Source organism: Lissotriton helveticus, chromosome 6, assembly GCF_964261635.1.
Source record: "Lissotriton helveticus chromosome 6, aLisHel1.1, whole genome shotgun sequence".
Lineage (NCBI taxonomy): Eukaryota > Metazoa > Chordata > Amphibia > Caudata > Salamandridae > Lissotriton > Lissotriton helveticus.
In genome coordinates this window covers 381,324,485-381,338,833 of record NC_136067.1, presented here as the reverse complement: position 1 = coordinate 381,338,833, position 14,349 = coordinate 381,324,485, and positions in this window count along the sequence as shown.

Here is a 14,349-nt window from a genome sequence, read left to right as displayed (position 1 = left end):
ACTTTAATATCCCCCTCATCAATCCTAGGGGGTCAGGAGTGGTCTACCTTGCCCCCTTTCCTTCATTTCCCCCTTCGTTTTTCACCACATCTTGTCTCTCGATCGTACCGAGAGACAAGATGGCGCCCGCTCCGGACTGTTTAGAATGTTGACAGACACCGGAGAGCCAATCAGCTTCGCTTCGCGAAGTTCCGTTACGCGTCAGGTACGCGAACCGGGGCGCTAACCGGAGCGCTGTCACAGATATATATATTTTTTTAAACGTTAATTTCTCAAAATTCACTGGAGCACATATATTGAGACATAGCAAAGGCACGTCGGGCAAACCATATCTACAATTTTGCCAAGTTTCATGTAAATCTATTCAGCCGTTCGAGCTAAAAGTGAGTCCAACCGCCCTATGGAAAAATGAATGGGAAAAACGCGTTTTGGGACCCCCCTTTTTTCTCGGCCCCCCTTGACGAAACCCCCCCAAATTTTCAGGGGCTGCTCAGAAACAAAATGTGCCATTTTCCTGAAAATTTCAGCCAATTCCGTCCACAAACGCCAAAGTTATTAGACATAAAATTTTCAGAAATCCCATAGAGAAAAAATCCTAACTATATATACCCACTGGCTATCGCCAGTAGGTAATATACATATATAAACATATATAATCTGCATATCTATATAAATATAAATGCATGCATACATATACATATATGCATACATATGCATGTTATTTACATGAAAGTTTTAAAAACACTAATAAAAGCAAAGCTAAAAAGCCACCTCATTACAAACAGAATGGCTTTAACTTAAACAAGGGCGAGATCTATTGCATTTTCAATGCTTGTTTACTTTGGTTCTACCAAGAAGGCATTCAGATGTGTCACACATTTGCCATAAATTCTGAATGTTAGCACTCTAGTTGCTCATTAGATCACTGTAGTAAAGCAAGTGCTCACCAGGGAAGTCTGCTGCTAATCATGGTTTGCAGCCATTTTCCCGCATTTTTTATCCCGCAGACTTTCAGTCCGCATACCATTATCCCGCAAGGTCATTGACCTCGCATACCATTATCCCGCATTGTTTCAAAACGCATGTGCATTTATCGCACATGCCTTTACAAAGAATTACGTTTTAAAGGCATGTATGGTAAATGCATTTGCGTTGTGAAAACCACGATGACGAGAGAGGTAAGAGGGTTTGTGTAAATTTTTTCGTGGGTTAGTGATTGTGTAGTGTAGTGTAGTGTTGTGTAGTGTAGTGTTGTGTTAGTGTAGTGTAGAGTTGTGGTGGTTGTTTAGTGTAGGGTCATGCTGGGGGTAGTGTTTTAGGGTTTAGGGTAGTGTTGTAGTGTTTGCGTAGTGTAGGGTCATGCTGGGGGTAGTGTTTTAGGGTTTAGGGTTGTGTTGTAGTGTTTGCGTAGTGTAGGGTCATGCTGGGGCTAGTGTTTTAGGGTTTAGGGTAGTGTTGTAGTGTTTGCGTAGTGTAGGGTCATGCTGGGCGTAGTGTTTTAGGGTTTAGGATAGTGTTGTAGTGTTTGCGTAGTGTAGGGTCATGCTGGGGGTAGTGTTTTAGGGTTTTGGGTAGTGTTGTAGTGTTTGCGTAGTGTAGGGTCATGCTGGGGTGTAGTATTTTAGGGTTTAGGGTAGTGTTGTAGTGTTTGCGTAGTGTAGGGTCATGCTGGGGGTAGTGTTTTAGGGTTTTGGGTAGTGTTGTAGTGTTTGCGTAGTGTAGGGTCATGCTGGGGGTAGTGTTTTAGGGTTTTGGGTAGTGTTGTAGTGTTTGCGTAGTGTAGGGTCATGCTGGGGTGTAGTGTTTTAGGGTTTTGGGTAGTGTTGTAGTGTTTGCGTAGTGTAGGGTCATGCTGGGGTGTAGTGTTTTAGGGTTTTGGGTAGTGTTTGCGTAGTGTAGGGTCATGCTGGGGGTAGTGTTTTAGGGTTTTGGGTAGTGTTGTAGTGTTTGCGTAGTGTAGGGTCATGCTGGGGGTAGTGTTTTAGGGTTTTGGGTAGTGTTGTAGTGTTTGCGTAGTGTAGGGTCATGCTGGGGGGTAGTGTTTTAGGGTTTTGGGTAGTGTTGTAGTGTTTGCGTAGTGTAGGGTCATGCTGGGGGTAGTGTTTTAGGGTTTTGGGTAGTGTTGTAGTGTTTGCGTAGTGTAGGGTCATGCTGGGGGAAGTGTTTTAGGGTTTAGGGTAGTGTTGTAGTGTTTGCGTAGTGTAGGGTCATGCTGGGGGTAGTGTTTTAGGGTTTAGGGTAGTGTTGTAGTGTTTGCGTAGTGTAGGGTCATGCTGGGGGTAGTGTTTTAGGGTTTAGGGTAGTGTTGTAGTGTTTGCGTAGTGTAGGGTCATGCTGGGGGTAGTGTTTTAGGGTTTTGGGTAGTGTTGTAGTGTTTGCGTAGTGTAGGGTCATGCTGGGGTGTAGTGTTTTAGGGTTTTGGGTAGTGTTGTAGTGTTTGCGTAGTGTAGGGTCATGCTGGGGGTAGTGTTTTAGGGTTTAGGGTAGTGTTGTCGTGTTTGCGTAGTGTAGGGTCATGCTGGGGTGTAGTGTTTTAGGGTTTTGGGTAGTGTTGTAGTGTTTGCGTAGTGTAGGGTCATTCTGGGGGTAGTGTTTTAGGGTTTACGGTAGTGTTGTAGTGTTTGCGTAGTGTAGGGTCAGGCTGGGGGTAGTGTTTTAGGGTTTAGGGTTGTGTTGTAGTGTTTGCGTAGTGTAGGGTCATGCTGGGGGTAGTGTTTTAGGGTTTAGGGTTGTGTTGTAGTGTTTGTGTAGTGTAGGGTCATGCTGGGGGTAGTGTTTTAGGGTTTAGGGTAGTGTTGTAGTGTTTGCGTAGTGTAGGGTCATGCTGGGGTGTAGTGTTTTAGGGTTTTGGGTAGTGTTGTAGTGTTTGCGTAGTGTAGGGTCATGCTGGGGGTAGTGTTTTAGGGTTTAGGGTAGTGTTGTAGTGTTTGTGTAGTGTAGGGTCATGCTGGGGGTAGTGTTTTAGGGTTTAGGGTAGTGTTGTACTGTTTGTGTAGTGTAGGGTCATGCTGGGGGTAGTGTTTTAGGGTTTAGGGTAGTTTAGTTGTTTAGTGTATGCTAAACGCATATTCGTTCTAAAAGTTTTCGTTATTTTAATTTGCGGCCTAATAGTACATGCGGGATTTCGTCATATATTCGCTAATCATACTTTCTATGGCAAAATGAACCCCCTCATTTTGTTCCTTTTTAAATTAAATGTTTTAAGAGTTACCACTTTATTCCAATCAAGATGGCTTCAGGTGTGCCATACCTTTGTAATAAGTAGGACTGTTAGCACTCTAGTTGTTCTTTAGAACACTCTGGGACATTCTGTCATTGGGCTATAGTTGGGCTACATCTGGCTGATATTTGGGCTACATTTGTTTTTTTTGTCTCTGGTGGCCATCTTTGGGCTACATTGGGCTACATTGGGCTACATTGGGCTACATTGGGCTACATTTGGGCTCCAACATATATATAGCCCAATGTAGCCCAATATATATTTTTCAAAGTTAATTTTCGTAAAAACCACTGGAGCCTATATCTTGAGACATAGCAAAGGCACATCGGGCTACCAGTCCCTACAATTTTGCCAAGTTTGGTGTAAATCCATTCAGCCGTTCAGGCTAAAAGTGAGGCCAACCGCCCTATGGAAAATTGCATGGGAAAAACATGTTTTGGGACCCCCCTTTTTTCTCGGCCCCCCCCTTGACGAAACCCCCCCAAATTTTCAGGGGCTGCTCAGAAACAAAATGTTCCATTTTCCTGAATATTTCAGCCAATTCTGTCCTCAAACGCCAAAGTTATTCGACATAGAATTTCCAAAAATCCCATAGGAAAAAAATCCTAACTATATATACCTACTGGCTATCGCCAGTAGGTAATATATATATATATATATATCCAAAAGAAATCCTGAGCCGCTGAATCCCAGGCGGCACTCAAGCAGGTAACAACCTCTTCCCCAAGAAAATGCAAAATGCTCAATAACAGGCCATCCAACACCGTAGAGCGCAAGCAGTCATTGTTATTTATTCAGTGCAATTACGGGCAGCTGCCCTCCCTGACGCGTTTCGCTCTGACAAGCAGAGCTTGATCACATGACGCGCCACTGTAGGTTGTGCCTTATATGTGAAATAAAAGCCTATCAGCTTAAAAAATAGGCTGAAAGGTTAAGTTTTAAAGTGCAAATAATATATAAATAAATCACATGCAGATATCTATGCAGTTACAGAAATGACACAAAAAGCAGTAAGAGGGGTGTTGTGTACCCAAAACATATAAAAGAATACATTTTTAAGGATATTACATCAATCATATTAAAAAGAGGAAATTATGGCAAGTGCCCAAAATCCATATCTGATTAATGAGTTCCAAATAATGAATCAAAGTTTCAATGTGAATCGGTAAATCACAACAAATACAAAAGAAGACCATGATGTTCAGGTCTTACAGTGTGTCCAAAGCTCCAATTTCAGGATTTTAAGTCAGGTTTCTCCAAGTGGAAAAAAAGATAATTTTTTTCTTCATCATCCTGATTACCTCCATCATGTAATAAGAGCAATGTAAACAAACGCAATAGTTCTTAAATGATCATCTGCATATGACAACATGAAAACAAAAAATAAACCAAAAAAAAGGCTATTTTAAATGGTTATTAAAACAGGGCACTTAAACAGTTTGGCAGTGGCACTCTGTAGATAACCAAATACATAGTTCCATAGAATACACAACATTTTTATGCTGCTTAGTTCATAAACAGTACAGCAGCCGCTGATTTGTAAAAATTCTGCTCTAGAAAATACTCTTGAACTTCAGACTAAATCCAACTTATACAGTGATTATCACAGAAATTATCATCAGAAGCATCAAACATATTCAAAACAGCCTATAGGAAATTGCTGAGACCTTCATTGATGTTCAATCCATTTGGGACTCTGGTGTCTAATAGTAAAATGAATTGTGTCTCTTTCTGCCTAAGTAATTTCTCACGATCCCCACCCCTGGTAGGATTGGGGACAGAACCTAGGACTGTGTACTCAAGATCTTTCAGCTGGTTATTCTGAATTGCTCGAAAATGGCGTGCCACAGGGTAGTTATTGCCTGAATTCACAATAGCACGTATGTGCTGTAGAATAAGTTTATTGACTGGGAGTTTCGTACTCCCAATGTATTCCAAATTGTATGTGCATCTAAGTTTATAGATCACAAATTCAGAACGACAGGTTAAATACTCCCGAATTGGTATTCTCTTTTCGCTAAAGGCCGACTGATAATATGTGCCATTTTTAGCGAAAGTGCACGCCCGGCACGAAGTACATTTAAAAAAGCCCAACTTCGACAACCATGAGGTTTCAAAACATTTTCTGGCATAGATCTATCTAGTGCATCTTTCATAGATGGAGCACGCCGGAAAGTGATCTTTGGCAATTTCGGTAAAATAGGTCCTAAGATATTGCCAGTGAGAATAATCGGCCATTCAGAATAAAGGATACGTCTAATTTTTCTTTCTTGATTGCAGAAAGTAGTGATCAAACGTATGGGACCAATTGTGGTGGAGTCTATTGTGATTGGCATTTTAGGTTGTAATAGTTCTGATCTTGATTTGCCATTAACTTTAAATAAGGCCTGGTCAAGAATTTTAGAACTATAGCCCCGTGACAAGAATCTAAGGTAAGACTCATTGAAACAGGTAGCTAAAGAAGTAGCGTCACTACAGATAAGTTTGATACGGATTAATTCACCCTAGGGAATACTTTGGATTGTATGGGCAGGGTGGGAACTCCGGGCATGTAATATGGAGTTGCCGGCTGTCATTTTGCGGTGTAATCTAGTGTGGAGTTGCCCTTCCTTAATAAAAAGAGAGACATCCAAGAATTCAGCTGAGTCAGTGGTGATAGTAGCTGTAAATGTAAGATTACGATCATTTTGGTTCACATCACTGATAAAAGTTAAAGCCTGTTCCTGCGAACCACTCCAAACAATAAAGACATCGTCGATGAACCTCCAGTAATGCATCAAGTATTGAGCCCACTGCGCGTGCGTGGTTCTGAGCTCGTGCTTCTCCCACCAGCCAACATGTAAGCATGAATAGCTGGGGGAGAAGCACGAACCCATTGCCACGCCTCGCTGCTGGTGGTAGATTACATTTTGAAACTGAAAAAAGTTGTTATATAAACAAATTTCAATCATCTGGAGGAGCATACTATTGTGATCACGAAAAACAGCATCCCTTTGATCTAGAAAATATTTAGTGGCTTCCATCCCTTGTTGATGGTGTATACTGGTGTATAGTGACTCTATATCCATCACAATAAAACAATAATTAGAGCACCATTTGATTTGTTCAACCTTCAGCAAAAAGTCTGTTGTATCTTTTAAATACGTTGGCAATGTGTTCATATGGGGTTGAAGGAAAAAGTCAACATATTTAGAAATGTTCTCATTCATGCTGCCTTGAGCAGAGATGATGGGGCGACCAGGTACTGGAATAGTGCATTTGTGAATCTTCGGGAGAAGATAAAACAAGGGTGTATTAGGAAATTCCACACAGAGAAATTTTTCTTCTTCTCTAGAAATGAGCCCATTTCTTTGGCAAAGATGGATGAATTTCCTGGTCTTTTCTTCACTTTTACTCATTTCAAATTTGGTGGATTTCAAATATCATGATTGATTCAAAAGTTGTTTTTCTGCTTCTTGCACATAGGCATCTTTGGCCCACAAAACAGTGTTTCCACCCTTGTCGGAGTTTTTCACGATAAGATTAGGCTTCGATTGCAGTTTTTTGATCAATTTATGATATTGTTGATTATTGTAATCCAACTGTCTCTTACATCCCAAAGTGTCTTTGTTTAAGATCTTCAATTCCGTTATCACCCTGTCGCTAAATACATCAATGGCATCTTTTGGCATGAGTGGAAAAAACGTCGATTTTGTCCGAAAGGGAGTTGGAGTAGTTTTATCCACTGTGGTGGTTTGGCTGACAATAGGAGTGTCCTGCGAAGATTCCTCATGGGCAATATCAAGCATCGTTTGTAGTCCCCCCAAATGACGGACTTGTAATCCTGTGATAGGATTGCCTGAAACCGGCTGACTTTGTGTTGGAGCCGGAGGCATAGGATGTAGCTGAAAGTGTTCGATTAGCTTGATCTTGCGAATAAATTTGAACACATCAATGCGTGTTTGATAATAAGAGAAATTGTTCTTAGGGCAAAATGTTAAACCTAAAGACAAAAGTTGTTCTTCAGCCTTGGATAGAATTTCATCAGTTAAATTCACCACAGTGTTCTCAGTGGATGAAGTCATCGTCTCCAGTTTCTCCTTACATAGTTTTGTGTTGTACCTTTCTTTGCATTTGCGCCTCCTGGCGTGCCTTGCCCTGTTTGGACGCTGCTCGATTGTTGCTGAGGATTGCGGGGGCGCAGTAAATATCTCCGGCCCTCGTTTACAAAATTCAGTTCATCCACAACAGTAAAGTTAGTCGATTCTAGAGCATCAACAGAGTTAACAGATCTAGTGTCATCTGAAAGGCTATCGGAGGTAAGCGATATTGAGTCTGATATATATATATATATATATATATATATTAAAGCTCAATCCCTCCCGGTCCCGGGTTGGAAAATAAGGACTGCACACACGGGAATCTTAGATTTCCAACAGCAACTTTACTTGCACAGACGCGTTTCGGAAGCTGCGCTTCCTTCCTCAATGTGGTTACATCGCACCGCGCTTGTAGGCGCCATTTTATTTCCAAAACACACAGGTCAAAGTGTGGGACATAGAGAGAGGACTGACGCATGAGCGCCATACTGTTAGTACAAAAAGTCGTAAGTACTAAGTCGATGTTATATCGATTTTTACAAAATAGCAGATCTATAATAGAAACATGCATATTGAGAAAAACAATGAGAAACCTAATTCTCATATTACGCCGTGGATCGGCAAATGTCCTCTCATATTCTCATATTTGGGCAGGAAACAAAATCTTGCCGTCGATCGGCCTATGGCAACCGTTCTGGTTGCCCTTTTATTCAATTCCCAAAACCCATTACTTGATACTATCCCACTCAATGCATCCTGTGTCATTCATTGGAGTAATAAAAGTTAAAAAAAAATTTTCAATGTCACTAACAAACTCTTACAAAATCCACAAATATGCATACTCAAAGCATTATGTCCATTTCATAGAAGGAGATCATCGATTACTCTCATAAATTATACATCATCTATGGTAAAAACCCTAGAAGATAACAAAATACATGTTCATATGAGTCACAGTTACATGTTGTTTAACTACCTAAATGTACAGCTAATTCCTCCCCACAATTAAGTCCTCCAGGGGTTTTAGTCTGACAATCTATGATATGTCGAGATTCTAATCTGCGCAATTTCTGCAACTTATCTCCTCCCCTGATGTTATCAGAGATAGCGTCCAAGCAATAATATTGTAGAAGACTTCTGTCGCTATTATGTTTGATGGAGAAATGTCTTGTGACTGGGTATGAGAAGTCCCTATTTGCTATGGCCCTCATATGTTCCAGAATGCGCAACTTAACGGGATTGATAGTACTCCCTATGTACTTAAGCCCGCATGGGCATTTCAGGCAGTATACCGCAAATGGCGTGCTACATGTTAGAAACAGATTGATTTTCTTTTGTCTACACCCTATGATGTCATATGTATAAACCCTTTTACTATTGGCACAGGCCTTGCAGCGTCCACAAGGAAAAAAGCCTTTTGCATCTTTAAGCTTTCCTGTCTTAGTTGGAATTGGTGACAAATGGCTCTGTACCAAAATGTCTCTCAAAGAGCGCGCTCGTTTGAAGGTGATAAGAGGATTCTCAGGTACGTCATTCCCTATGATATTATCATTTTTCAGGATATGCCAATGCCTCTTCAGAATAATTCTGAGTTGTTGGCAGTCCTGAGAATAAGGAGTGACCATCCTGAATTTCTCTTTATCATTCATGGGTTTATGTTTTTTAGAAAACAGGGTGCTTCTCAAAGGTATCCTAACCCTATCTAGGGTGTTTTGCAACAATGTCCTGTTGTACCCCCTGACTTCAAATCTCTCAATACTCTCCTTTGCCGCCAGCTCAAAATCCTCATTAGTTGAACAGTTGCGTTTTAACCGCAAAAGCTCACCATAAGGTATTGATTTTATGAGTTTATGGGGATGATTACTAGACGCATGAAGCGTACTATTTCCCGCTGTGGGCTTTCTATACAGAGAGGTTTTGATCTTATTGTCCATCACTTCTACTTTGAGATCTAAATATACCGCAGCACTAGTGCTGACCTGGCCGGTGAAAATCAGGTTATGATTATTATCATTCAGCACTGCAATATATTGTTGAGCTGTCTCAATTGAGCCATTCCATACTATGCACAAATCGTCTATGTAACGATACCATGCGACGATATTTTGGGACCATTGTTCCTTCTCTGGTGTCCACGCCTCCTGCTCCTCCCACCAGCCCACGAATAAATTCGCGTAGCTGGGGGCGAAGCAGGAACCCATGGCCGTGCCCGAGAGCTGTCTAAATAAAGCATCCTGAAACAAAAAAATGTTGTTATGTAAACAGAATGCAATTAGCTCCATTAGCATGTTATTGTGTTGGGCATATTTCAAAGGTCTTTTTCCTAGAAAGTAATCAATCGCCCTCAGTCCTTGTGCATGCTCAATGCTCGTATAAAGACTAGTGATATCAAGTGTCAGTATACTGTAGCCTGAGTGCCAGTCAATGGATTCAATTTTCTCAATAAAGTCAGCAGTGTCACGGATGTATGATTTCAGACCCAACACCATTTCAAAAAGGAAATGATCCAAGAATTTTGAGAGATTCTCGGTAAGACTGCCCATGGATGAAATGATGGGGCGTCCCGGTGGCTTGTCCATCCTCTTATGTACTTTAGGTAAGTAATAAAAGGTGGGGGTAACTGGATGTGTTGTCTTGAGAAAAAGATATTCATCAATCTCCAGCATTTGTTTATCCCGCCATTTCTTGAGTAATTCATGTAACTCATCGATACTAGATTGGTATCGTTGTTTGGTGGTTGGTTCATAGCAGATCTTATCTTGCAATTGGCGCATGGCTTCCTGTATATATTCCTCCAGAGACAGTATTACAACATTTCCACCCTTGTCTGAGGGTTTGCAAATGATGGAAGTATCAGCAGCCAATACTTTCAATGCTGCTAGTTGTTTCTCAGTTAAGTTGCTGTCTCTCCCACGTGTTCTTGTGTTTTTCATGCGCATTTTTCTAAGATCCCTGATCACCAGTTCCGAAAAAGTATCAATCATATCAGTTTGTGTTGGTGGTACAAATTTGGATTTTGGTTTCAGACCACTGTTCGGAGCCTCTTGTTCCACATCAACTACCCTCAATCTTTGAGATAGAGTTTCCATGGGTGTTGGCATTGCCACTGCGGCACTTTCATGTCGTAGTTCCTCCAGTAGTTCCAAGGATGTTAAGTCATTGACTTTCAAGAGGTCTGTGTCTTTAAAACGTGATCAGATCAATTTTGCCTCCCCTGTGGTTGGTTTAGTTTTGAAATATTTGTGTAAACGAAGCCTTCTAATAAATTGAAACAGGTCGATTGTGGTCTGAGTATACTCAAGATTGTTATCCGGGCAGAAGGTCAATCCCAGTTTGAGTACAGATTCTTCTTCGGGTGAGAGGTTTCTTGCGGATAAATTGATGATCGTGAGGTGATCTGTATGTTCCTCAGATCTTACCATTTCGCTCCTCTTTTGCCCCTTGCCTTGCGAGCCGGGGCCTCCGCTGTTCCCGCTCTGCCCCTTCCCCTTCCTTTTCCGACCACCTCTCCTGGGTTTCCTCCGTTTTCCGGGGGTTTGTTCTTCCCCCCGCGTAACCAATTCATTCTGATTACTTGAAACTCCTGTTGAAAAGGGTTGTCACTGGTCTGTTTTGGGGTGTCTCTAGTGTCCTCATCAGATTGTTCGTTCTCTGTTACTTCAGACTCAGATGTTTCTGCCTGTACTGGTGCAGCCACCCCAGCCACCTTGTTTTTACTGATCAAATCCTTCCGTGTTTGGTCATACTTTTTCGAGAACGTGAGAACTCGCCCCATGGCATAGTCCCTTTCGTCCCTGTCAAATTTTTCTTGCTTTCTGGTACGTATTTTCACCTCATATTTCTCCAATCGTTTCTTCATTTGAGCCCTTAATTGATCCTGCTGGTCTTTATCATTGTTAGTTGCTAGTTCGGTTTCAATAATTTCTATTTCCTTGAGGACCTTGTCCCTGTCGCTCCAGGCAAATTGAACCAAAATTTCTAGCATGCCTTCACAGGATTTGGCGATATGTGCTGCCCAGGTGTCCAAGAGCAGAGGATCCGGGTTCTCATAAGCGGGGATTGTAAATATCCGCAGTCCTCTTGGTACTCTTTTGACTTCTATGTACCCTTGGAGTGATGTACCTTCCCACCATTTGCGTAGCTCACGCTCGTATAATTTCTCAAGTTTCCCATATTGCGTGGCTAATGGGCTCGAAACTACAGTTGATTTTTTAATCGCTGGAGTGGTGACGTCAGGATTCTTGTTTTTGAACATACCAGTCGCCAAATCGCGACGTTGCGAAATATTAAACATGGTTTCGTTTTGTATTTGGGTCCACCCGCTCCCGGGTTGCCCTTGCTGTTGCTGTGATAGGGAATATTTCTCGATCCCCTCGTCCAAACCAACCACCCGTGTAGGAGGGAGCCCAATTACAGGTTCAATCTGTTAAGATGCGGACAAAAAGAATGGCGGCTTACCCTGCTTCAGTCGGAGTGCGCCGTGTATTTCTTCTGTCCGAAATTCAATTACAGAAACCTCAGGTTATGCGTGTCTCCCAGAATTTCTTCACACGGGTGGCGGCGGTGCTCAGCGTCGATTCAATCTTCGCTCTCAGCCCCAAAAAATGCGTGGCACTCTTGTGGACGGGTGCGGTCCAAGCGCGTCGGAGCCTCGCGCTTTGTAAATTAAAGCTCAATCCCTCCCGGTCCCGGGTTGGAAAATAAGGACTGCACACACGGGAATCTTAGATTTCCAACAGCAACTTTACTTGCACAGACGCGTTTCGGAAGCTGCGCTTCCTTCCTCAATGTAGTTACATCCCACCGCGCTTGTAGGCGCCATTTTATTTCCAAAACACACAGGTCAAAGTGTGGGACATAGAGAGAGGACTGACGCATGAGCGCCATACTGTTAGTACAAAAAGTCGTAAGTACTAAGTCAATGTTATATCGATTTTTACAAAATAGCAGATCTATAATAGAAACATGCATATTGAGAAAAACAATGAGAAACCTAATTCTCATATTACGCCGTGGATCGGCTACGCGAATTTATTATTATTATTATTTATTATTATATGGGCTGGTGGGAGGAGCAGGAGGCGTGGACACCAGAGAAGGCACAATGGTCCCAAAATATCGTCGCATGGTATCGTTACATAGACGATTTGTGCATAGTATGGAATGGCTCAATTCAGACAGCTCAACAATATATTGCAGTGCTGAATGATAATAATCATAACCTGATTTTCACCGGCCAGGTCAGCACTAGTGCTGCGGTATATTTAGATCTCAAAGTAGAAGTGATGGACAATAAGATCAAAACCTCTCTGTATAGAAAGCCCACAGCGGGAAATAGTACGCTTCATGCGTCTAGTAATCATCCCCATAAACTCATAAAATCAATACCTTATGGTGAGCTTTTGCAGTTAAAACGCAACTGTTCAACTAATGAGGATTTTGAGCTGGCGGCAAAGGAGAGTATTGAGAGATTTGAAGTCAGGGGGTACAACAGGACATTGTTGCAAAACACCCTAGATAGGGTTAGGATACCTTTGAGAAGCACCCTGTTTTCTAAAAAACATAAACCCATGAATGATAAAGAGAAATTCAGGATGGTCACTCCTTATTCTCAGGACTGCCAACAACTCAGAAATATTCTGAAGAGGCATTGGCATATCCTGAAAAATGATAATATCATAGGGAATGACGTACCTGAGAATCCTCTTATCACCTTCAAACGAGCGAGCTCTTTGAGAGACATTTTGGTACAGAGCCATTTGTCACCAATTCCAACTAAGACAGGAAAGCTTAAAGATGCAAAAGGCTTTTTTCCTTGTGGACGCTGCAAGGCCTGTGCCAATAGTAAAAGGGTTTTTACATATGATATCATAGGGTGTAGACAAAAGAAAATCAATCTGTTTCTAACATGTAGCACGCCATTTGCGGTATACTGCCTGAAATGCCCATGCGGGCTTAAGTACATAGGGAGTACTATCAATCCCGTTAAGTTGCGCATTCTGGAACATATGAGGGCCATAGCAAATAGGGACTTCTCATACCCAGTCACAAGACATTTCTCCATCAAACATAATAGCGACAGAAGTCTTCTACAATATTATTGCTTGGACGCTATCTCTGATAACATCAGGGGAGGAGATAAGTTGCAGAAATTGCGCAGATTAGAATCTCGACATATCATAGATTGTCAGACTAAAACCCCTGGAGGACTTAATTGTGGGGAGGAATTAGCTGTACATTTAGGTAGTTAAACAACATGTAACTGTGACTCATATGAACATGTATTTTGTTATCTTCTAGGGTTTTTACCATAGATGATGTATAATTTATGAGAGTAATCGATGATCTCCTTCTATGAAATGGACATAATGCTTTGAGTATGTATATTTGTGGATTTTGTAAGAGTTTGTTAGTGACATTGAATTTTTTTTTTTAACTTTTATTACTCCAATGAATGACACAGGATGCATTGAGTGGGATAGTATCAAGTAATGGGTTTTGGGAATTGAATAAAAGGGCAACCAGAACGGTTGCCATAGGCCGATCCACGGCAAGATTTTGTTTCCTGCCCAAATATGAGAATATGAGAGGACATTTGCCGATCCACGGCGTAATATGAGAATTAGGTTTCTCATTGTTTTTCTCAATATGCATGTTTCTATTATAGATCTGCTATTTTGTAAAAATCGATATAACATCGACTTAGTACTTATGACTTTTTGTACTAACAGTATGGCGCTCATGCGTCAGTCCTCTCTCTATGTCCCACACTTTGACCTGTGTGTTTTGGAAATAAAATGGCGCCTACAAGCGCGGTGCGATGTAACTACATTGAGGAAGGAAGCGCAGCTTCCGAAACGCGTCTGTGCAAGTAAAGTTGCTGTTGGAAATCTACTATTTTTTTATGTTTATTTATTTATGTATTTTTTTTGTGCCCCGGAGCGCTCCCGGGGCGCGTACCGATGCGCTCACAGGTGAGCGCATTGTTACGGCGCGCCCCGGGGCGCGTACCGGTGAGCGTCCCGTTAGCGCTATTGCCGCAAACAAAAA